A 23,996-nucleotide genomic window follows, 5' to 3' on the forward strand; every position below is an offset into this window, starting at 1 on the left:
AATGCCCTTGTTATCAACAGCAGCCTTTTAAACTCACCTGAGCTAACAGGTATGTGCGCTGGTTACTCTGCTGCACTTAAAATGTCTTTTTTGGTTTGCTACAATGCCTTTTCTGAAACGTTGTCTCCTTCTGCTGGAACACTGACTTCTTTCATTTAATGCCTGCAGACTATAAAAGAGAACCCAACCCAAAAAGTTTGGTTGATTAGTCTGTGGCATTCTGTTAAACTGTTGCTTATGGCGGTCTCTGTGAGCTTCTCAGCGACATTCAGCCAGCCAGGTATCCTGCCTGCAGTAGATGGAATGTGGCAATGGAACGCTGGCTGCGCGTGTCATAATAGGCTCTGAGCCTTTATATACCTGTGCACAGCAGCAGCCACCTTCAGTCTGCTGCTGGACAGCCAGCAGCAGCAGCAGCAGGAGAGGTATGTAATCAGGAGCCCTCCTGCTAAGGGTAGACAGCTGCTCGTTCCACCCCACCCCCCGCCTTAATTGGTTCTCCTCCCTTCCAACGGTGTTGAGGCGGGTGGGAACAGCAGGGGGTGAAGGTGCTGTGTTTAAAGAGGTGGAGTTATGCAGATCTAAAACGCGTGGATTGCAGCAGCAGCAAGCCGAAAAGTGCAGGCATGTAAGGGATCTAGAGGTTGACAACATGTCTTCTTAACGGGAGTCCAGGAGCTCATCTCCACAAATGGACTTTTCAGGATCCTTGGGTGGCTCCGTAGTTTGAAACCAATTCTGGTTATCGCTTCTCGGCCTTTTGGCTAAGATCAAGTGTAGTATCTGTTCTTATCAGTTTAATATCTGATACGTCCCCTATCTGGGGACCATATATTAAATGGATTTTTAGAACAGGGAGATGGAAAAAGAGCTTGCTCTGTCCACTCCACGCATTGACCTGGTATTGCAGTATCTCCAGGACCGGTGCACCCCTTCTTTAATGCAGTTTCTAAAATCAGAAAGAATTGAATTCAATGTTTTTTGTTCATTTTGCTTGTTTGTCGGATTTTGGGATGGACTCTTTGGCTTTGCTTTTCTTCTCCTCATTGGATTTTTCATGTTCAAAGTTGCAGAAGCCAGATTACAAGCTCATTTTGGTTCAACTTCAGCAACTGTGCATTGCATTGCCATGTAATGTGATGCAATGCTATCTTTCTAGCTCTCCCTTTTTACTTCCTTTTGGATAAACAGACATATTAGGCAAGCATTTTGGAGCTTTCACCTAAATAACTACAGGTGGTGAGATAAGCTGCACAATATAATTGACCTTTCAGTATATTGTTGCACACACACCATCTATTTAGCAAATGCCCTTGTTATCAACAGCAGCCTTTTAAACTCACCTGAGCTAACAGGTATGTGCGCTGGTTACTCTGCTGCGCTTAAAATTTCTTTTTTGGTTTGCTACAATGCCTTTTCTGAAACGTTGTCTCCTTCTGCTGGAACACTGACTTCTTTCATTTAATGCCTGCAGACTATAAAAGAGAACCCAACCCAAAAAGTTTGGTTGATTAGTCTGTGGCATTCTGTTAAACTGTTGCTTATGGCGGTCTCTGTGAGCTTCTCAGCGACATTCAGCCAGCCAGGTATCCTGCCTGCAGTAGATGGAATGTGGCAATGGAACGCTGGCTGCGCGTGTCATAATAGGCTCTGAGCCTTTATATACCTGTGCACAGCAGCAGCCACCTTCAGTCTGCTGCTGGACAGCCAGCAGCAGCAGCAGCAGGAGAGGTATGTAATCAGGAGCCCTCCTGCTAAGGGTAGACAGCTGCTCGTTCCACCCCACCCCCCGCCTTAATTGGTTCTCCTCCCTTCCAACGGTGTTGAGGCGGGTGGGAACAGCAGGGGGTGAAGGTGCTGTGTTTAAAGGGGTGGAGTTATGCAGATCTAAAACGCGTGGATTGCAGCAGCAGCAAGCCGAAAAGTGCAAGCATGTAAGGGATCTAGAGGTTGACAACATGTCTTCTTAACGGGAGTCCAGGAGCTCATCTCCACAAATGGACTTTTCAGGATCCTTGGGTGGCTCCGTAGTTTGAAACCAATTCTGGTTATCGCTTCTCGGCCTTTTGGCTAAGATCAAGTGTAGTATCTGTTCTTATCAGTTTAATATCTGATACGTCCCCTATCTGGGGACCATATATTAAATGGATTTTTAGAACAGGGAGATGGAAAAAGAGCTTGCTCTGTCCACTCCACGCATTGACCTGGTATTGCAGTATCTCCAGGACCGGTGCACCCCTTCTTTAATGCAGTTTCTAAAATCAGAAAGAATTGAATTCAATGTTTTTTGTTCATTTTGCTTGTTTGTCGGATTTTGGGATGGACTCTTTGGCTTTGCTTTTCTTCTCCTCATTGGATTTTTCATGTTCAAAGTTGCAGAAGCCAGATTACAAGCTCATTTTGGTTCAACTTCAGCAACTGTGCATTGCATTGCCATGTAATGTGATGCAATGCTATCTTTCTAGCTCTCCCTTTTTACTTCCTTTTGGATAAACAGACATATTAGGCAAGCATTTTGGAGCTTTCACCTAAATAACTACAGGTGGTGAGATAAGCTGCACAATATAATTGACCTTTCAGTATATTGTTGCACACACACCATCTATTTAGCAAATGCCCTTGTTATCAACAGCAGCCTTTTAAACTCACCTGAGCTAACAGGTATGTGCGCTGGTTACTCTGCTGCACTTAAAATGTCTTTTTTGGTTTGCTACAATGCCTTTTCTGAAACGTTGTCTCCTTCTGCTGGAACACTGACTTCTTTCATTTAATGCCTGCAGACTATAAAAGAGAACCCAACCCAAAAAGTTTGGTTGATTAGTCTGTGGCATTCTGTTAAACTGTTGCTTATGGCGGTCTCTGTGAGCTTCTCAGCGACATTCAGCCAGCCAGGTATCCTGCCTGCAGTAGATGGAATGTGGCAATGGAACGCTGGCTGCGCGTGTCATAATAGGCTCTGAGCCTTTATATACCTGTGCACAGCAGCAGCCACCTTCAGTCTGCTGCTGGACAGCCAGCAGCAGCAGCAGCAGGAGAGGTATGTAATCAGGAGCCCTCCTGCTAAGGGTAGACAGCTGCTCGTTCCACCCCACCCCCCGCCTTAATTGGTTCTCCTCCCTTCCAACGGTGTTGAGGCGGGTGGGAACAGCAGGGGGTGAAGGTGCTGTGTTTAAAGAGGTGGAGTTATGCAGATCTAAAACGCGTGGATTGCAGCAGCAGCAAGCCGAAAAGTGCAGGCATGTAAGGGATCTAGAGGTTGACAACATGTCTTCTTAACGGGAGTCCAGGAGCTCATCTCCACAAATGGACTTTTCAGGATCCTTGGGTGGCTCCGTAGTTTGAAACCAATTCTGGTTATCGCTTCTCGGCCTTTTGGCTAAGATCAAGTGTAGTATCTGTTCTTATCAGTTTAATATCTGATACGTCCCCTATCTGGGGACCATATATTAAATGGATTTTTAGAACAGGGAGATGGAAAAAGAGCTTGCTCTGTCCACTCCACGCATTGACCTGGTATTGCAGTATCTCCAGGACCGGTGCACCCCTTCTTTAATGCAGTTTCTAAAATCAGAAAGAATTGAATTCAATGTTTTTTGTTCATTTTGCTTGTTTGTCGGATTTTGGGATGGACTCTTTGGCTTTGCTTTTCTTCTCCTCATTGGATTTTTCATGTTCAAAGTTGCAGAAGCCAGATTACAAGCTCATTTTGGTTCAACTTCAGCAACTGTGCATTGCATTGCCATGTAATGTGATGCAATGCTATCTTTCTAGCTCTCCCTTTTTACTTCCTTTTGGATAAACAGACATATTAGGCAAGCATTTTGGAGCTTTCACCTAAATAACTACAGGTGGTGAGATAAGCTGCACAATATAATTGACCTTTCAGTATATTGTTGCACACACACCATCTATTTAGCAAATGCCCTTGTTATCAACAGCAGCCTTTTAAACTCACCTGAGCTAACAGGTATGTGCGCTGGTTACTCTGCTGCGCTTAAAATTTCTTTTTTGGTTTGCTACAATGCCTTTTCTGAAACGTTGTCTCCTTCTGCTGGAACACTGACTTCTTTCATTTAATGCCTGCAGACTATAAAAGAGAACCCAACCCAAAAAGTTTGGTTGATTAGTCTGTGGCATTCTGTTAAACTGTTGCTTATGGCGGTCTCTGTGAGCTTCTCAGCGACATTCAGCCAGCCAGGTATCCTGCCTGCAGTAGATGGAATGTGGCAATGGAACGCTGGCTGCGCGTGTCATAATAGGCTCTGAGCCTTTATATACCTGTGCACAGCAGCAGCCACCTTCAGTCTGCTGCTGGACAGCCAGCAGCAGCAGCAGCAGGAGAGGTATGTAATCAGGAGCCCTCCTGCTAAGGGTAGACAGCTGCTCGTTCCACCCCACCCCCCGCCTTAATTGGTTCTCCTCCCTTCCAACGGTGTTGAGGCGGGTGGGAACAGCAGGGGGTGAAGGTGCTGTGTTTAAAGAGGTGGAGTTATGCAGATCTAAAACGCGTGGATTGCAGCAGCAGCAAGCCGAAAAGTGCAGGCATGTAAGGGATCTAGAGGTTGACAACATGTCTTCTTAACGGGAGTCCAGGAGCTCATCTCCACAAATGGACTTTTCAGGATCCTTGGGTGGCTCCGTAGTTTGAAACCAATTCTGGTTATCGCTTCTCGGCCTTTTGGCTAAGATCAAGTGTAGTATCTGTTCTTATCAGTTTAATATCTGATACGTCCCCTATCTGGGGACCATATATTAAATGGATTTTTAGAACAGGGAGATGGAAAAAGAGCTTGCTCTGTCCACTCCACGCATTGACCTGGTATTGCAGTATCTCCAGGACCGGTGCACCCCTTCTTTAATGCAGTTTCTAAAATCAGAAAGAATTGAATTCAATGTTTTTTGTTCATTTTGCTTGTTTGTCGGATTTTGGGATGGACTCTTTGGCTTTGCTTTTCTTCTCCTCATTGGATTTTTCATGTTCAAAGTTGCAGAAGCCAGATTACAAGCTCATTTTGGTTCAACTTCAGCAACTGTGCATTGCATTGCCATGTAATGTGATGCAATGCTATCTTTCTAGCTCTCCCTTTTTACTTCCTTTTGGATAAACAGACATATTAGGCAAGCATTTTGGAGCTTTCACCTAAATAACTACAGGTGGTGAGATAAGCTGCACAATATAATTGACCTTTCAGTATATTGTTGCACACACACCATCTATTTAGCAAATGCCCTTGTTATCAACAGCAGCCTTTTAAACTCACCTGAGCTAACAGGTATGTGCGCTGGTTACTCTGCTGCGCTTAAAATTTCTTTTTTGGTTTGCTACAATGCCTTTTCTGAAACGTTGTCTCCTTCTGCTGGAACACTGACTTCTTTCATTTAATGCCTGCAGACTATAAAAGAGAACCCAACCCAAAAAGTTTGGTTGATTAGTCTGTGGCATTCTGTTAAACTGTTGCTTATGGCGGTCTCTGTGAGCTTCTCAGCGACATTCAGCCAGCCAGGTATCCTGCCTGCAGTAGATGGAATGTGGCAATGGAACGCTGGCTGCGCGTGTCATAATAGGCTCTGAGCCTTTATATACCTGTGCACAGCAGCAGCCACCTTCAGTCTGCTGCTGGACAGCCAGCAGCAGCAGCAGCAGGAGAGGTATGTAATCAGGAGCCCTCCTGCTAAGGGTAGACAGCTGCTCGTTCCACCCCACCCCCCGCCTTAATTGGTTCTCCTCCCTTCCAACGGTGTTGAGGCGGGTGGGAACAGCAGGGGGTGAAGGTGCTGTGTTTAAAGAGGTGGAGTTATGCAGATCTAAAACGCGTGGATTGCAGCAGCAGCAAGCCGAAAAGTGCAGGCATGTAAGGGATCTAGAGGTTGACAACATGTCTTCTTAACGGGAGTCCAGGAGCTCATCTCCACAAATGGACTTTTCAGGATCCTTGGGTGGCTCCGTAGTTTGAAACCAATTCTGGTTATCGCTTCTCGGCCTTTTGGCTAAGATCAAGTGTAGTATCTTTCGAAAAGGCGGTTTTGGATGTTGGCCGCCCTAGTAGATTGATACATTATGCACACTGGGGTTTAGGCGCTTGTTAGTACGCCAGGTGGCTAATATAGTCATCTGGTGGAAAGCATGGCCCCCCAGGATCGACGCCATTGGGCCGGGGAAGATCGAAAGCCCGAAGTGTGAAGTGCCCCAGGAGTGGTGACCCTGGGGTGCCTTAACTCACTGGGATTGGGAACCCCACTTGAGTTTATTGCACATTTGCACAAGCACTTCAAATTTTCTTTCTTCGCACACACCCTTATTCCGGGCCTTCTGGCCTTAGGATGGGGAATTTTTCAATTCCCGGTCGAAGGTCCGGGCAGTATTATACTGTGAAACCTTCACTATTTATTTAATTTCTTTGTCACTGTGTGTCCACTTATTCACGTGTGTCACGTCCTACTAGGATTTTGTCGGGATGCGGTTCCCTTACGGGTTCCTCTCTTGGCAGGTCTAGGGGGGGAGTGTGTGGCCATCAGGTTCCGCTCCCCCCTGAACCCCCCTGGCTCTCCTCTTTCGGGAGGAGAGCGTTGTTGGCTCCCCTCTTCCGGGAGGGGAGCACAGTCTTTGGCTCCCAGTGCCTTGCTCGGGTGAGAACTCGGGCAGGTGCTGGGGGTAAGATTGGGTCGCCTCTGGCTTCGGCTGGAGGTGGCTTTTTGTCCCTGTTCCTCGCTGTGGCCTTTTGGCTCGGAGGGACGGGGAATGGTTTGGGGGACCCTTCTCCTTTTGGAGAGGGTTTCAAGAAGACCAGCATCCTAGTGCACTTTTTTTGTGGCACTTGTCACTTTTTTAAGCGCACTCGGGTTTTGTACACGAATTCGGGCTTTCAAAAAAAAAAAAAAAATCTGTTCTTATCAGTTTAATATCTGATACGTCCCCTATCTGGGGACCATATATTAAATGGATTTTTAGAACAGGGAGATGGAAAAAGAGCTTGCTCTGTCCACTCCACGCATTGACCTGGTATTGCAGTATCTCCAGGACCGGTGCACCCCTTCTTTAATGCAGTTTCTAAAATCAGAAAGAATTGAATTCAATGTTTTTTGTTCATTTTGCTTGTTTGTCGGATTTTGGGATGGACTCTTTGGCTTTGCTTTTCTTCTCCTCATTGGATTTTTCATGTTCAAAGTTGCAGAAGCCAGATTACAAGCTCATTTTGGTTCAACTTCAGCAACTGTGCATTGCATTGCCATGTAATGTGATGCAATGCTATCTTTCTAGCTCTCCCTTTTTACTTCCTTTTGGATAAACAGACATATTAGGCAAGCATTTTGGAGCTTTCACCTAAATAACTACAGGTGGTGAGATAAGCTGCACAATATAATTGACCTTTCAGTATATTGTTGCACACACACCATCTATTTAGCAAATGCCCTTGTTATCAACAGCAGCCTTTTAAACTCACCTGAGCTAACAGGTATGTGCGCTGGTTACTCTGCTGCGCTTAAAATTTCTTTTTTGGTTTGCTACAATGCCTTTTCTGAAACGTTGTCTCCTTCTGCTGGAACACTGACTTCTTTCATTTAATGCCTGCAGACTATAAAAGAGAACCCAACCCAAAAAGTTTGGTTGATTAGTCTGTGGCATTCTGTTAAACTGTTGCTTATGGCGGTCTCTGTGAGCTTCTCAGCGACATTCAGCCAGCCAGGTATCCTGCCTGCAGTAGATGGAATGTGGCAATGGAACGCTGGCTGCGCGTGTCATAATAGGCTCTGAGCCTTTATATACCTGTGCACAGCAGCAGCCACCTTCAGTCTGCTGCTGGACAGCCAGCAGCAGCAGCAGCAGCAGGAGAGGTATGTAATCAGGAGCCCTCCTGCTAAGGGTAGACAGCTGCTCGTTCCACCCCACCCCCCGCCTTAATTGGTTCTCCTCCCTTCCAACGGTGTTGAGGCGGGTGGGAACAGCAGGGGGTGAAGGTGCTGTGTTTAAAGAGGTGGAGTTATGCAGATCTAAAACGCGTGGATTGCAGCAGCAGCAAGCCGAAAAGTGCAGGCATGTAAGGGATCTAGAGGTTGACAACATGTCTTCTTAACGGGAGTCCAGGAGCTCATCTCCACAAATGGACTTTTCAGGATCCTTGGGTGGCTCCGTAGTTTGAAACCAATTCTGGTTATCGCTTCTCGGCCTTTTGGCTAAGATCAAGTGTAGTATCTGTTCTTATCAGTTTAATATCTGATACGTCCCCTATCTGGGGACCATATATTAAATGGATTTTTAGAACAGGGAGATGGAAAAAGAGCTTGCTCTGTCCACTCCACGCATTGACCTGGTATTGCAGTATCTCCAGGACCGGTGCACCCCTTCTTTAATGCAGTTTCTAAAATCAGAAAGAATTGAATTCAAAGTTTTTTGTTCATTTTGCTTGTTTGTCGGATTTTGGTATGGACTCTTTGGCTTTGCTTTTCTTCTCCTCATTGGATTTTTCATGTTCAAAGTTGCAGAAGCCAGATTACAAGCTCATTTTGGTTCAACTTCAGCAACTGTGCATTGCATTGCCATGTAATATGATGCAATGCTATCTTTCTAGCTCTCCCTTTTTACTTCCTTTTGGATAAACAGACATATTAGGCAAGCATTTTGGAGCTTTCACCTAAATAACTACAGGTGGTGAGATAAGCTGCACAATATAATTGACCTTTCAGTATATTGTTGCACACACACCATCTATTTAGCAAATGCCCTTGTTATCAACAGCAGCCTTTTAAACTCACCTGAGCTAACAGGTATGTGCGCTGGTTACTCTGCTGCGCTTAAAATTTCTTTTTTGGTTTGCTACAATGCCTTTTCTGAAACGTTGTCTCCTTCTGCTGGAACACTGACTTCTTTCATTTAATGCCTGCAGACTATAAAAGAGAACCCAACCCAAAAAGTTTGGTTGATTAGTCTGTGGCATTCTGTTAAACTGTTGCTTATGGCGGTCTCTGTGAGCTTCTCAGCGACATTCAGCCAGCCAGGTATCCTGCCTGCAGTAGATGGAATGTGGCAATGGAACGCTGGCTGCGCGTGTCATAATAGGCTCTGAGCCTTTATATACCTGTGCACAGCAGCAGCCACCTTCAGTCTGCTGCTGGACAGCCAGCAGCAGCAGCAGCAGGAGAGGTATGTAATCAGGAGCCCTCCTGCTAAGGGTAGACAGCTGCTCGTTCCACCCCACCCCCCGCCTTAATTGGTTCTCCTCCCTTCCAACGGTGTTGAGGCGGGTGGGAACAGCAGGGGGTGAAGGTGCTGTGTTTAAAGAGGTGGAGTTATGCAGATCTAAAACGCGTGGATTGCAGCAGCAGCAAGCCGAAAAGTGCAGGCATGTAAGGGATCTAGAGGTTGACAACATGTCTTCTTAACGGGAGTCCAGGAGCTCATCTCCACAAATGGACTTTTCAGGATCCTTGGGTGGCTCCGTAGTTTGAAACCAATTCTGGTTATCGCTTCTCGGCCTTTTGGCTCAGATCTGTAATGGGTCTAGTCATTTGGCTGTCTGTGCGTTAACTCTTGGCCCTGTGGCATCGCCATTTTATGGCTTAAGCCACTTGCTGCTATAAGGAGTTGGCCAGTAGACACGACTAGCGATAATGGGACGCATTCGATACGCTGGGCCCGGTGAGGCTCGAGTGAAGTTTGGAATCCAGATTGATGTGGAAGAAGGCAAAGAAGGAATCTTTACCCTCAGCTTCGTGGTGAAGGAGATTTTGTTTGGACTCCTTGAAGTGAAGAAGGAAGAAATCTTGTGCCTCCAGCAATTCAAAAGCAAGTATAATCTTGTATTTACTTCTATGGCTGTTTGCAACAATTTCTATGATTGTTTGAAAAAGAATCTGGACAATCAATATTTGGATGGGCTGACTTTTGTCATCTTGTATTGCTCCAAAGAGGTACCTCTGACTGTTTTCATGTACAACCCACATGTGGACTTGGCTTTGATTTATGCCTTTCTAAATAGGCACTGCTATATTACCAAGGTGGCAGTAAAAGTCATGAATGAGGAGGAACTATGGACCGGTAAATATCGTTTCATGGTCAAGTTCCGGGAAAGTCCTGATGAACCAGGGGGTATACATTATCCTCCATCAAATTTTTCCATTGGGAGTGAGCGGGGTTACCTGTTCTTCCCCAATGCGCCCAGGTTTTGTCGTCATTGTAGGAGGTATGGCCATACTCAGGAAGCATGCGACATCAGACAGATTATTTGCAGGAAGTGCAATGAGGTGGGTCATTCTTCCAATAATTGCAAAAATGAAATAGTCTGTAACCTCTGCGGAGAGAAGGGGCATGCCTTCAGAGACTGTATATTCCATCCTGGTTCATATGCGGGGGCAGCGGGAAGGGGAAGGAGAAGAAATGAATCTCCTGCACCCACAGCTACAACTCCGACTGCTCCAACTCCGACTGCTCCGATATCTACTCTGGCTTTCCTGGATGAGGAGGAGGCTCGGGTTGCTTTTCCAGAACTGGTTCGTGTGAATGTAAGAGGAAATATGGAGCTGGCACCTGAGCCACCGGTGCAGAGGGCCGCGTCTGTGGCTTCAGATGTCAGTGAGTCTGAGACGATAACTGATGATCGCATAGGCATGGAAGTGGCCCCGGTGGAGGATCTGGAGGCTGAAATTCCAGACATGATGGTTACATTGCAGGGGGAAGAGGAGTCTGATCTGACCAGAACACCGCATGTGGCCTGGAGCGATGTCGTTTCTGACCTTGAGGAGGAGGGATGTCAGGGGGACTTTGACCCCCAGCGGCGGGATTATAGTTCAGATGAAGATGGAGGCGCTTCAGTGAAGAAAAAGAAGAAAACTGAACCATCCTTTTCCCCTTTAAGTGACTGCAGTGTGAGTCCAGCCCGGGTGTACCCTACTGCATCCGATCCCCAAGATGTGTCTTTTTTGGGGGAAGGCACAAACTACGATATCTGCACGTCCAGCGTCCTACCCCCAGAAGGGTTAGGATGATGTACAGGTGGGCATGTTGTCGTGACCTGCCACATCAAATTAATAGATGGGTGCCCAAGTTGCTCTCAGCATCTTGTCGCTAAATGTTCGGCTGATTAAATCTGAGTCGAGAAGAGTGGCAATTTTGGACTACTTGAGCAACTTGGATGCGGACGTATACTGTGTGCAGGAGTGTGCGATCTCCGATCCCTTAAGTGAAAATGCATGGCCTTTAGGTCAAAGTGTGTGGTCTGGTTCTGTATGTAATAAAAATTGTGGGGTAGGTGTTTTGGTGAAGGGTTATAGTGTTAAGATAGAAAGTTACATGGTGGTGGAGGCGGGGAGGTGTGTAATATGTGAGTTAAATTGTAGGGGGTGGAGGGTTAGGGTGGTAAATATGTATGCACCAATAGATAAAGGGGAGAGGCTGGAAATTTTTGAGAAATTATGTTTTTTTTTATCTGGCAAAATGCCAATAATTTTTGTTGGAGATTTCAATTGTGTGACGGAGGGGGATAAGATGGATGTTACAGGTAAAAGACTCAAGAGTCTTGTGGCGGATTTTTCCTTACAGGATGCTGCGGAAGTTTTTTTAGGTAATCCACCTCCTGCGACCTATAAGGCCGACAGGGGAGGCATAGAGTCTAGAATAGACCGTATCTTCTTTTCTTCACAAAATGTTATTTGTAGGAATTTCCAGCAGGAAGATGTTCCCTTCTCTGACCATGTGTGTTTGAGGGCACGTCTAGAAGGTAAGATTTCCTTTGTATATGGTGGTGGCGTGTGGAAACTTAATGTGCGTTTGCTGGAAGATAATAGGATCATGCGTGATTTTAGGCGAATGTATGTTAGGTGGAGGGATAAAAAAAGTGATTTCAGGAATGTGCTTGAGTGGTGGGACTGGATGAAGAGTGAGATTGTTTTTTTCTTTAGAAAAAGGGGCAGGAGGAAAGCAGCAATGAATAGAGCAAAATTTAATGATTTAAGCTCTAGACTGGAGTGGCTGAGGAAGTTAAGGATGATTGGAGTGGATGTGGATGTTTTGATGTGTCAAGTGAAAGAAGAGATTAAGAAATATATTGAGGGTAAAGGGAAAGAAATTATTTACCGTTCTAAGATTGAACATTTGGAGAAAAATGAGAAATGCACAAGGTTTTTTTTCAAAAAAGTTTTTGGGAAGAAAGTAGATATGGATGAGGTGGTGAATGGCGATGGGGTGTGTGTGAGTGGGAAGGATGTGATGCAGGAGGTGGTGTTGTTTTATAAGGAGTTGTATGGGGAAAAATGGGTTGATGATAGGATGTTGACTGATGCTTTGGGGTGTTTAGAAGGTTGTTTGGGTGAGGATGAACGTGAAATATTGGATGATGTAATTGTGTTGGATGAAGTTAAAAAAGTGGTGATGTCTGCGAGTAAGAATAAAACACCTGGGAAGGATGGACTGCCCGTGGAGTTATATGTTAAGGAATGGGACACGATGGGAAATGACTTATTGGAGGTGTGCCAGTATATGTTCACGGAGAATATGTTGAGTGAATCTATGAGAGATGGGGTGGTGGTTTTGGTTCATAAGAAAGGTGATAAAAAGGATTTGGGGAATTGGAGGCCAATCACCCTTTTGAATGCAGACTATAAGGTGTTTAGTAAATTGTTGGCTAGCCGGATGCGGGAAGTGATTGGCGGTGTGGTGGATGAAGATCAAGTGTGTGCAGTGCCTGGGAGAAGTATGACTGAAAATTTGGTGTTGTTGCGTGATGTGATTGGGGATTGTATGAGTCGTAAGCAGAAATGTTTGTTGTTTTCGGTTGATTTTGAAAAAGCTTTTGACCGTGTGTCACATAGCTTTATGTTTAAGGTTTTGTCTAAGATGGGTTATTCCAGGAATTTTGTAAACTGTGTTAGGAGTTTGTATTGTAATGTTTCAAGTGAATTTTTGGTGAATGGGTGGTTGAGTGAGAAAGTGAGAATTAAATCAGGAGTGCGTCAGGGGTGCCCTATGTCCCCTTTTTTGTTTATTAGTGTGATTGAAGTGTTGATGTGTATGGTTAGGAAGGATAAGGTTATGAGAGGTGTGATGATTCCTGGGAGTAATGGAAAGGATGTGAGAATTCTAGGTTACATGGATGATGTAGTGATTGTGAGTGGGAATATGGCTGCGATGAGTAGGGTAAGGTTGATATTAAGTTTGTTTTGTAGTGTCTCAGCTTTTAAGGTCAATTGGACTAAGAGTTCCTTTAAATGTTTTGGTGAGAGGAATGTACGGATGGATGGTGTGAGGTGTGAGGATGGTGCAATAAAGGTGCTTGGGATTAAGTTTAATGATGATTTGAAAGGAAATGAGAGTTGGGAACATTGTGGGGTGAGAGTGGTGCGCAAGTTGAATTTTTGGCGAATGAGAGAATTAACTCTGACTGGGAAAGTTCTGATTATTAAGGCGGTTATTTTGCCTATTTTGTTGTTTGTTGCGAATGTATATCCTGCTGCTTTTAAGAAAATTAGGAAAACTGAGAAATTCATCTTTAATTTTCTTTGGGGAAGTCGCATGGAGAAATTGAAACGGGAATATGTCTATAAGTTATGTGTAAATGGTGGTTTGGATTTTCCAAATATTGATTTCTTTTTAGGGATTAGTTACGTGAAAATGGTGGTGGTGGTTCTAGGGAAAAGTAATAAGTGTGCTTATATGATGAAGTATTCGGCTGGATGGATGCTTTATGGCTTAAAGTGGGTCAAAAGGGATGCTAGAGTGCCTGTTGCTTTTAAGTGTCCTGTATGGTATGGTTGTGTTGAGAAATTTGTAAGGAAGTATGATTTGTTGTCCGTTAACATGAGTGATTTTAGGCAAAAGAAGAAAGTCATTAGGATGGTGCGTGAGCGTGAGGTGGTATGTAATATCAATGGGTTGAGAGGGGAGGAAGTAACCGAGATGTGGAGAAAATTAAGTATAGATGGTTTGACTAACAGACAGAGAGATATCGCTTGGATGATATTGCATGACATTTTGCCTGTTAGAGATGTGCAAAAGAAGAGGGATTTAGTTAAATCTGAGGTATGCCCGAGGGATGGATGTGGTTTGAGAGAGCATGTTAGACATATGGTATGGGATTGTGATTTTGCATATGATGTATGGAAGGGTATAGGGGGACTTTGCAAGGAATTGGTGGGTGTAAAGTATGTAAATTGGAAACTTGCTATGTTTGGGATGGGTGCATGTAGTAGAATTAAGGATAGGATTTTATGGTTGTTGGTGGTGTGTGTAATTGAAAGTTTGTGGGATGCGAGGAATTTGTTAGTTTTTAAAAGGAAGAAAATGTCAGTTAATGAATGTTTGAGATTGATTCTGTCACGTATGTATGTAATATACCTCTGGGATCAGGAACGTGGAAGTATTATAGATGCTGAAGGGATCTGGAAGTTTAAAAAGTGGAGGTTTTTGGTAAAGTTTAATTAGTAGTGTATAATGTACCTGATGATAAGGTTTGGTTTTATTTTTGATTATATACCAAGTGTGATGAAAGGCTAAGTGTCAATGAAAGGCTTTTGTAAGTCGATTTGATTGAGCTTATGCTCCGGCCTATCTGATTTGGAAAAAAAAAAAAAAAAAAAAAAATCTGTTCTTATCAGTTTAATATCTGATACGTCCCCTATCTGGGGACCATATATTAAATGGATTTTTAGAACAGGGAGATGGAAAAAGAGCTTGCTCTGTCCACTCCACGCATTGACCTGGTATTGCAGTATCTCCAGGACCGGTGCACCCCTTCTTTAATGCAGTTTCTAAAATCAGAAAGAATTGAATTCAATGTTTTTTGTTCATTTTGCTTGTTTGTCGGATTTTGGGATGGACTCTTTGGCTTTGCTTTTCTTCTCCTCATTGGATTTTTCATGTTCAAAGTTGCAGAAGCCAGATTACAAGCTCATTTTGGTTCAACTTCAGCAACTGTGCATTGCATTGCCATGTAATGTGATGCAATGCTATCTTTCTAGCTCTCCCTTTTTACTTCCTTTTGGATAAACAGACATATTAGGCAAGCATTTTGGAGCTTTCACCTAAATAACTACAGGTGGTGAGATAAGCTGCACAATATAATTGACCTTTCAGTATATTGTTGCACACACACCATCTATTTAGCAAATGCCCTTGTTATCAACAGCAGCCTTTTAAACTCACCTGAGCTAACAGGTATGTGCGCTGGTTACTCTGCTGCGCTTAAAATTTCTTTTTTGGTTTGCTACAATGCCTTTTCTGAAACGTTGTCTCCTTCTGCTGGAACACTGACTTCTTTCATTTAATGCCTGCAGACTATAAAAGAGAACCCAACCCAAAAAGTTTGGTTGATTAGTCTGTGGCATTCTGTTAAACTGTTGCTTATGGCGGTCTCTGTGAGCTTCTCAGCGACATTCAGCCAGCCAGGTATCCTGCCTGCAGTAGATGGAATGTGGCAATGGAACGCTGGCTGCGCGTGTCATAATAGGCTCTGAGCCTTTATATACCTGTGCACAGCAGCAGCCACCTTCAGTCTGCTGCTGGACAGCCAGCAGCAGCAGCAGCAGGAGAGGTATGTAATCAGGAGCCCTCCTGCTAAGGGTAGACAGCTGCTCGTTCCACCCCACCCCCCGCCTTAATTGGTTCTCCTCCCTTCCAACGGTGTTGAGGCGGGTGGGAACAGCAGGGGGTGAAGGTGCTGTGTTTAAAGAGGTGGAGTTATGCAGATCTAAAACGCGTGGATTGCAGCAGCAGCAAGCCGAAAAGTGCAGGCATGTAAGGGATCTAGAGGTTGACAACATGTCTTCTTAACGGGAGTCCAGGAGCTCATCTCCACAAATGGACTTTTCAGGATCCTTGGGTGGCTCCGTAGTTTGAAACCAATTCTGGTTATCGCTTCTCGGCCTTTTGGCTAAGATCAAGTGTAGTATCTGTTCTTATCAGTTTAATATCTGATACGTCCCCTATCTGGGGACCATATATTAAATGGATTTTTAGAACAGGGAGATGGAAAAAGAGCTTGCTCTGTCCACTCCACGCATTGACCTGGTATTGCAGTATCTCCAGGACCGGTGCACCCCTTCTTTAATGCAGTTTCTAAAATCAGAAAGAATTGAATTCAATGTTTTTTGTTCATTTTGCTTGTTTGTCGGATTTTGGGATGGACTCTTTGGCTTTGCTTTTCTTCTCCTCATTGGATTTTTCATGTTCAAAGTTGCAGAAGCCAGATTACAAGCTCATTTTGGTTCAACTTCAGCAACTGTGCATTGCATTGCCATGTAATGTGATGCAATGCTATCTTTCTAGCTCTCCCTTTTTACTTCCTTTTGGATAAACAGACATATTAGGCAAGCATTTTGGAGCTTTCACCTAAATAACTACAGGTGGTGAGATAAGCTGCACAATATAATTGACCTTTCAGTATATTGTTGCACACACACCATCTATTTAGCAAATGCCCTTGTTATCAACAGCAGCCTTTTAAACTCACCTGAGCTAACAGGTATGTGCGCTGGTTACTCTGCTGCGCTTAAAATTTCTTTTTTGGTTTGCTACAATGCCTTTTCTGAAACGTTGTCTCCTTCTGCTGGAACACTGACTTCTTTCATTTAATGCCTGCAGACTATAAAAGAGAACCCAACCCAAAAAGTTTGGTTGATTAGTCTGTGGCATTCTGTTAAACTGTTGCTTATGGCGGTCTCTGTGAGCTTCTCAGCGACATTCAGCCAGCCAGGTATCCTGCCTGCAGTAGATGGAATGTGGCAATGGAACGCTGGCTGCGCGTGTCATAATAGGCTCTGAGCCTTTATATACCTGTGCACAGCAGCAGCCACCTTCAGTCTGCTGCTGGACAGCCAGCAGCAGCAGCAGCAGGAGAGGTATGTAATCAGGAGCCCTCCTGCTAAGGGTAGACAGCTGCTCGTTCCACCCCACCCCCCGCCTTAATTGGTTCTCCTCCCTTCCAACGGTGTTGAGGTGGGTGGGAACAGCAGGGGGTGAAGGTGCTGTGTTTAAAGAGGTGGAGTTATGCAGATCTAAAACGCGTGGATTGCAGCAGCAGCAAGCCGAAAAGTGCAGGCATGTAAGGGATCTAGAGGTTGACAACATGTCTTCTTAACGGGAGTCCAGGAGCTCATCTCCACAAATGGACTTTTCAGGATCCTTGGGTGGCTCCGTAGTTTGAAACCAATTCTGGTTATCGCTTCTCGGCCTTTTGGCTAAGATCAAGTGTAGTATCTGTTCTTATCAGTTTAATATCTGATACGTCCCCTATCTGGGGACCATATATTAAATGGATTTTTAGAACAGGGAGATGGAAAAAGAGCTTGCTCTGTCCACTCCACGCATTGACCTGGTATTGCAGTATCTCCAGGACCGGTGCACCCCTTCTTTAATGCAGTTTCTAAAATCAGAAAGAATTGAATTCAATGTTTTTTGTTCATTTTGCTTGTTTGTCGGATTTTGGGATGGACTCTTTGGCTTTGCTTTTCTTCTCCTCATTGGATTTTTCATGTTCAAAGTTGCAGAAGCCAGATTACAAGCTCATTTTGGTTCAACTTCAGCAACTGTGCATTGCATTGCCATGTAATGTGATGCAATGCTATCTTTCTAGCTCTCCCTTTTTACTTCCTTTTGGATAAACAGACATATTAGGCAAGCATTTTGGAGCTTTCACCTAAATAACTACAGGTGGTGAGATAAGCTGCACAATATAATTGACCTTTCAGTATATTGTTGCACACACACCATCTATTTAGCAAATGCCCTTGTTATCAACAGCAGCCTTTTAACCCCTTAAGCCCCGCGGGTGGTTTGCACGTTAATGACCGGGCCAATTTTTACAATTCTGACCACTGTCACTTTATGAGGTAATTACTCTCGAACGCTTCAACGGATCCCCCTGATTCTGAGATTGTTTTTTCGTGACATATTGTACTTCATGATTGTGGAAAAATTTCTTCGATATCACTTGCGTTTATTTGTGAAAAAAACGGAAATTTGGCGAAAATTTTGAAAATTTTGCAATTTTCAAAATTTGAATTTTTAAGCCCTGAAATCAGAGCGATATGTCACACAAAAGAGTTAATAAATAACATTTCCCACATGTCTACTTTACATCAGCACAATTTTGGAACCAAAATTTTTTTTTGTTAGGGAGCTATAAGGGTTAAAAGTTGACCAGCGATTTCTCATTTTTCCAGCAAAATTTACAAAACCATTTTTTTAGGGACCACATCACATTTGAAGTCACTTTGAGAGGTCTTTATGACAGAAAATACCCAAAAGTGACACCATTCTAAAAACTGCACCCCTCAAGGTGCTCAAAACCACATTCAAGAACTTTATTAACCCTTCAGGTGCTTCACAGGAATTTTTTGAATGTGGAAGAAAAAAATGAACATTTAACTTTTTTCACAAAAATGTTAATTTAGACCCAATTTTTTTTATTTTCACAGGGGTAACAAGAAAAAATGGACCCCAAAATTTGTTGTGCAATTTCCCCTGGGCACGCAGATACCCAATATTTGGGGAAAAAATACTGTTTGGGCGCACGGCAGGGCTCGGAAGGGAAGGAGCGCTATTTGACTTTTTGATTGTAAAATTTGCTTGAATAATTAGCGGACGCCATGTTGTGTTTGGAGAGCCCATGTGTGCCCAAACTTTGGAGCTCCCCCACAAATGACCCCATTTTGGAAACTAGACCCACCAAGGCACCTTTCTAGATGCATAGTGAGCACTTGGAACCCCCAGGTGCTTCACAAATTGATTCGTAACAATGAAAAAGTGAAAAAAAAAAACACTTTTTCATTTTTATGAATCAATTTGTGAAGCACCTGAGTGTTCCAAGTGCTCACAATGCATCTAGATAGGTGCCTTGGGGGGTCTAGTTTCCAAAATGGGGTCACTTGTGGGGGAGCTCCAATGTTTGGGCACACAGCGGCTCTCCAAACGCAACATGGTGTCGCTAACAATTTGAGCCGATTTTCCGTTAAATTTGTTAGAGGACACCATGTTGCATTTAGAGAGTCCCTGTGTGCCCAAACATTGGAGCTCCCCCACAAGTGACTCCATTTTGGAAACTAGACCCCCCAAGGCACCTATCTAGATGCATAGTGAGCACTTGGAACCCCCAGGTGCTTCACAAATTGATTCGTAACAATGAAAAAGTGAAAAAAAAAACACTTTTTCATTTGTATGAATCAATTTGTGAAGCACCTGAGGGTTCCAAGTGCTCACTATGCATCTAGATAGGTGCCTTGGGTGGTCTAGTTTCCAAAATGGGGTCACTTGTGGGGGAGCTCCAATATTTGGGCACACAGCGGCTCTCTAAATGCAACATGGTGTCCGCTAACAAATTTAACGCAAAATTGGCTCAAATTGTTAGCGACACCATGTTGCGTTTGGAGAGCTGCTGTGTGCCCAAACATTGGAGCTCCCCCACAAGTGACCCCATTTTGGAAACTAGACCCCCCAAGGCACCTATCTAGATGCATAGTGAGCACTTGGAACCCTCAGGTGCTTCACAAATTGATTCGTAACAATGAAAAAGTGAAAAAAAAAACACTTTTTCATTTTTATGAATCAATTTGTGAAGCACCTGGGGGTTCCAACTGCTCACTATGCATCTAGATAGGTGCCTTGGGGGGTCTAGTTTCCAAAATGGGGTCACTTGTGGGAGAGCTCCAATGTTTGGGCACACAGGGACTCTCTAAATGCAACATGGTATCCGCTAACAAATTGAATGGAAAATCGGCTCAAATTGTTAGCGGACACCACATTGCGTTTGGAGAGCTTCTCTGTGCCCAAACTTTGGAGCTCCCCCACAAGTGACCCCATTTTGGAAACTAGACCCCCCAAGGCACCTTTCTAGATGCATAGTGAGCACTTGGAACCCCCAGGTGCTTCACAAATTGATTCGTAATAATTAAAAAGTGAAAAAAAAAAACACTTTTTCATTTTTACGAATCAATTTGTGAAGCACCTAGGGGTTCCAAGTGCTCACTATGCATCTAGATAGGTGCCTTGGGGGGTCTAGTTTCCAAAATGGGGTCACTTGTGGGGGAGCTCCAATGTTTGGGCACACAGGGACTCTCTAAATGCAACATGGTATCCGCTAACAAATTGAATGGAAAATCGGCTCAAATTGTTAGCGGACGCCACATTGCGTTTGGAGAGCCCCTCTGTGCCCAAACTTTGGAGCTCCCCCACAAGTGACCCCATTTTGGAAACTAGACCCCCCAAGGCACCTTTCTAGATGCATAGTGAGCACTTGGAACCCCCAGGTGCTTCACAAATTGATTCGTAATAATGAAAAAGTGAAAAAAAAAACACTTTTTCATTTTTACGAATTAATTTGTGAAGCACCTAGGGGTTCCAAGTGCTCACTATGCATCTAGATAGGTGCCTTGGGGGGTCTAGTTTCCAAAATGGGGTCACTTGTGGAGGAGCTCCAATGTTTGGGCACACAGGGACTCTCCAAATGCAACATGATATCCGCTAACAATTTGAGCCGACAATTTGTTAGCGGGTATCATGTTGCATTTGGAGAGTCCCTGTGTGCCCAAACATTGGAGCTCCCCCACAAGTGACCCCATTTTGGAAACTAGACCCCCCAAGGCACCTATCTAGATTCATAGTGAGCACTTGGAACCCCAGGTTCTTCACAAATTGATTCATAAAAATGAAAAAGTGTTTTTTTTTTCACTTTTTCATTTTTACGAATCAATTTGTGAAGCACCTGGGGGTTCCAAGTGCTCACTATGCATCTAGAAAGGTGCCTTGGGGGGTCTAGTTTCCAAAATGGGGTCACTTGTGGGGGAGCTCCAAAGTTTGGGCACAGAGGGGCTCTCCAAACGCAATGTGGTGTCCGCTAACAATTTGAGCCGATTTTCCATTCAATTTGTTAGCGGATACCATGTTGCATTTAGAAAGTCCCTGTGTGCCCAAACATTGGAGCTCCCCCACAAGTGACCCCATTTTGGAAACTAGACCCCCCAAGGCACCTATCTAGATTCATAGTGAGCACTTGGAACCCCAGGTGCTTCACAAATTGATTCATAAAAATGAAAAAGTGTTTTTTTTTTCACTTTTTCATTTTTACGAATCAATTTGTGAAGCACCTGGGGGTTCCAAGTGCTCACTATGCATCTAGAAAGGTGCCTTGGGGGGTCTAGTTTCCAAAATGGGGTCACTTGTGGGGGAGCTCCAAAGTTTGGGCACAGAGGGGCTCTCCAAACGCAATGTGGTGTCCGCTAACAATTTGAGCCGATTTTCCATTCAATTTGTTAGCGGATACCATGTTGCATTTAGAGAGTCCCTGTGTGCCCAAACATTGGAGCTCCCCCACAAGTGACCCCATTTTGGAAACTAGACCCCCCAAGGCACCTATCTAGATTCATAGTGAGCACTTGGAACCCCAGGTGCTTCACAAATTGATTCATAAAAATGAAAAAGTGTTTTATTTTCACTTTTTCATTTTTACGAATCAATTTGTGAAGCACATGGGGGTTCTAAGTGCTCACTATGCATCTAGATAGGTGCCTTGGGGGGTCTAGTTTCCAAAATGGGGTCACTTGTGGGGGAGCTCCAATGTTTGGACACACAGGGGCTCTCCAAACGCAACATGGCGTCCGCTAACAATTTGAGCCGATTTTCCATTCAATTTGTTAGCGGACACCATGTCGCGTTTGGAGAGCCCGTGATGTGCCTAAACAGTGGAGCTCCCCCACAAGTGTCCCCATTTTGGAAACTATACCCCTCAAAGATTTTATTAAGGTGTATAGTGAACATTTTGAACCCAGAGGTACGGCACATTATTTGTTTACATTAGGTCATCATATTGAATAAGTTTTCATTATTCTTGAGCGCAAGTGCTCGCTACTTGAGTTTGCATCGGGTACTCAGGTATGCACCATGTACAGCGTGTGCTCGAGTGACATGCTCGAGTCCCTGCTCCGCATGTTTCACGGTTATTAGACACCCAAAAAAAAACATGCGGGGATCGCTCGTGCATGGCAGGCAATCCCCATAAAGTTTTTTGGCCGCGAAGCATATGGGGCAGAGACTCGAGCATGTCACTCAAATACCCACGATACTAAATGCATACCAGAGCACCCGATGCAAACTCAAGTAGCGAGCACTTGCTCTCAACACTAGTCGCCATATCGTCATCTTTTTTTCTTACTTTTGAAAAAAATCCCAACCCCAGCCCTAACCCTAGCACAACCCTAGCCCCAGCACAACCCTAGCCCCAGCACAACCCTAGCCCCAGCACAACCCTAGCCCCAGCACAACCCTAGCCCCAGCACAGCCCTAGCCCCAAACCCAGCCCTAACCCTAGCCCAATCCTAACTCAAGAGTTTATTTTTGACGCCGTTCCTTGTGCGGTATAAGTGATTAGACGACTTTATTCTTCGGGTCGGTGTGATTACAGCAATGCCAGAATCATATGGGGTTTTTATGACTGACAGCTGTCACACACTAAAAGACGCATTTTTTGTAAAATCTAGTTTTTGCATCGCCATATTTTGAGAGCTATAATTTTTCCAGATTTTGGCAGACAGTCATGTGACGGCTCGTTTTTTGCAGGATGACTTGACGTTGTTATTGGTGCCATTTTCAGGCACGTGACATTTTTTGATCGCTTTCTATTCCGATTTTTGGGAGGCAGAATAAACAAAAACCAACAATTCAGGAATTGTTTTTTTTTTTTTTTTTATTCTGTTCCGCGTGTGGTAAAATTGATGAGGCAGCTTTACTCTTCGGGTCAGTACGTTTACAGCGGTACCACATTTGTATCATTTTTCTATGTTTTGGCGCTTATACACAATAAAAGCTATTTTATAGAAAAAAATATTTTTTAGTATCGCTTTATTCTGAGAGCTATAACTTTTTTATTTTTCGGCTGATGGAGCTATATGGCGGCTTGTTTTTTGCGGGACGAGATGACGTTTTCAGCGGTATCATTTTTATTTATATGCGTCTTTTTGATCGCGTGTTATTCCACTTTTTGTTTGGCGGTATGGTGATAAAGCATTGTTTTTTGCTTGTTTTTTTTTTTTTTTTTTTTACCGTGTTCACTGAAGGGGTTAACTAGTGGGACAGTTTTATAAGTCAGGTTATTCCGGACGCGGCGATACCAAATATGTGTACTTTTATTGTTTTTTTTTTATTTTTTTTATAATAATATTTATTGATGGGTACATTATATTTTTATTTTTGGTGTATTAATTTTTTTATTTTTTTATAATATTTTTGCACATTTTTTTTTTTTTTTTTTCCACTTTCACACAGTTTATACACTTTATTACTTTGTCCCACTCTGGGACTTTCACTTTTTTTTTTCTGATCGCCTGCATGGCACAGGAATGGAGCACCATCCCTATGCCATGCAAGCTGTCAGAAATGCACAGTGTGAAGATTGCTTGGAGATGCACTGCGCATGTCCAAGCAATCTTCCTGCTCTCTGGTGACCCGGATGTTGTCATGACGACATCGGGTCGTCATGGCAACACCCGGGAAGCCTTTGCAGACTGCGCTGGAAGCCGGAAGAGGAGGTGAGTATCGCCGATCACCTCCCCTTGCCCCCGCAATGCCGCGATCGACTTCGATCGACTTCGATCGCAGCATCGCGGGGGTTAATGTGCTGGGAGCGGTGCGTGACCGCTCCCTGCACATAGTACCGGGTGTCAGCTGTGACAATCAGCTGACACCCGGCGGCGATCGCGCCCGCACAGCCTGTGTGCGGGCGCGATCGCGATGACGTACTAATACGGGTCTGGCTCTTAAGTCCCAGGGCACAGACGCGTATTAGTACGTCAGATGTTATTAAGGGGTTAAACTCACCTGAGCTAACAGGTATGTGCGCTGGTTACTCTGCTGCGCTTAAAATTTCTTTTTTGGTTTGCTACAATGCCTTTTCTGAAACGTTGTCTCCTTCTGCTGGAACACTGACTTCTTTCATTTAATGCCTGCAGACTATAAAAGAGAACCCAACCCAAAAAGTTTGGTTGATTAGTCTGTGGCATTCTGTTAAACTGTTGCTTATGGC

The 23,996-nt window shown here is 44.2% G+C and overlaps 8 non-coding genes and 2 pseudogenes across 8 annotated transcripts; all 10 read left to right on the forward strand.

Annotated features, from left to right (window-relative positions):
- The first annotated feature begins 744 nt into the window (after positions 1 to 744).
- On the forward strand, positions 745 to 935 carry LOC141197440 (U2 spliceosomal RNA). The gene has a single exon (XR_012269695.1). It is a non-coding gene; the product is annotated as a U2 spliceosomal RNA (small nuclear RNA).
- A 1,115-nt stretch (positions 936 to 2,050) lies between these two features.
- LOC141197442 (U2 spliceosomal RNA) lies at positions 2,051 to 2,241 on the forward strand. The gene has a single exon (XR_012269696.1). It is a non-coding gene; the product is annotated as a U2 spliceosomal RNA (small nuclear RNA).
- Positions 2,242 to 3,356: 1,115 nt separating this feature from the next.
- LOC141197443 (U2 spliceosomal RNA) lies at positions 3,357 to 3,547 on the forward strand. The gene has a single exon (XR_012269697.1). It is a non-coding gene; the product is annotated as a U2 spliceosomal RNA (small nuclear RNA).
- A 1,115-nt stretch (positions 3,548 to 4,662) lies between these two features.
- On the forward strand, positions 4,663 to 4,853 carry LOC141197444 (U2 spliceosomal RNA). Its single transcript, XR_012269698.1, has one exon. It is a non-coding gene; the product is annotated as a U2 spliceosomal RNA (small nuclear RNA).
- A 1,115-nt stretch (positions 4,854 to 5,968) lies between these two features.
- Positions 5,969 to 6,060, forward strand: LOC141197601 (U2 spliceosomal RNA; annotated as a pseudogene).
- Positions 6,061 to 6,854: 794 nt separating this feature from the next.
- On the forward strand, positions 6,855 to 7,034 carry LOC141197566 (U2 spliceosomal RNA; annotated as a pseudogene).
- Positions 7,035 to 8,152: 1,118 nt separating this feature from the next.
- Positions 8,153 to 8,343, forward strand: LOC141197445 (U2 spliceosomal RNA). The gene has a single exon (XR_012269699.1). It is a non-coding gene; the product is annotated as a U2 spliceosomal RNA (small nuclear RNA).
- Positions 8,344 to 14,535: 6,192 nt separating this feature from the next.
- On the forward strand, positions 14,536 to 14,722 carry LOC141197563 (U2 spliceosomal RNA). Its single transcript, XR_012269809.1, has one exon. It is a non-coding gene; the product is annotated as a U2 spliceosomal RNA (small nuclear RNA).
- Positions 14,723 to 15,837: 1,115 nt separating this feature from the next.
- LOC141197446 (U2 spliceosomal RNA) lies at positions 15,838 to 16,028 on the forward strand. Its single transcript, XR_012269700.1, has one exon. It is a non-coding gene; the product is annotated as a U2 spliceosomal RNA (small nuclear RNA).
- A 1,115-nt stretch (positions 16,029 to 17,143) lies between these two features.
- LOC141197448 (U2 spliceosomal RNA) lies at positions 17,144 to 17,334 on the forward strand. The gene has a single exon (XR_012269702.1). It is a non-coding gene; the product is annotated as a U2 spliceosomal RNA (small nuclear RNA).
- Positions 17,335 to 23,996: the final 6,662 nt, after the last annotated feature.

Source organism: Phyllobates terribilis, unplaced genomic scaffold (genome assembly GCF_046119375.1).
Source record: "Phyllobates terribilis strain yellow unplaced genomic scaffold, ASM4611937v1 Scaffold_84__1_contigs__length_6523798, whole genome shotgun sequence".
NCBI classification, from domain to species: domain Eukaryota; kingdom Metazoa; phylum Chordata; class Amphibia; order Anura; family Dendrobatidae; genus Phyllobates; species Phyllobates terribilis.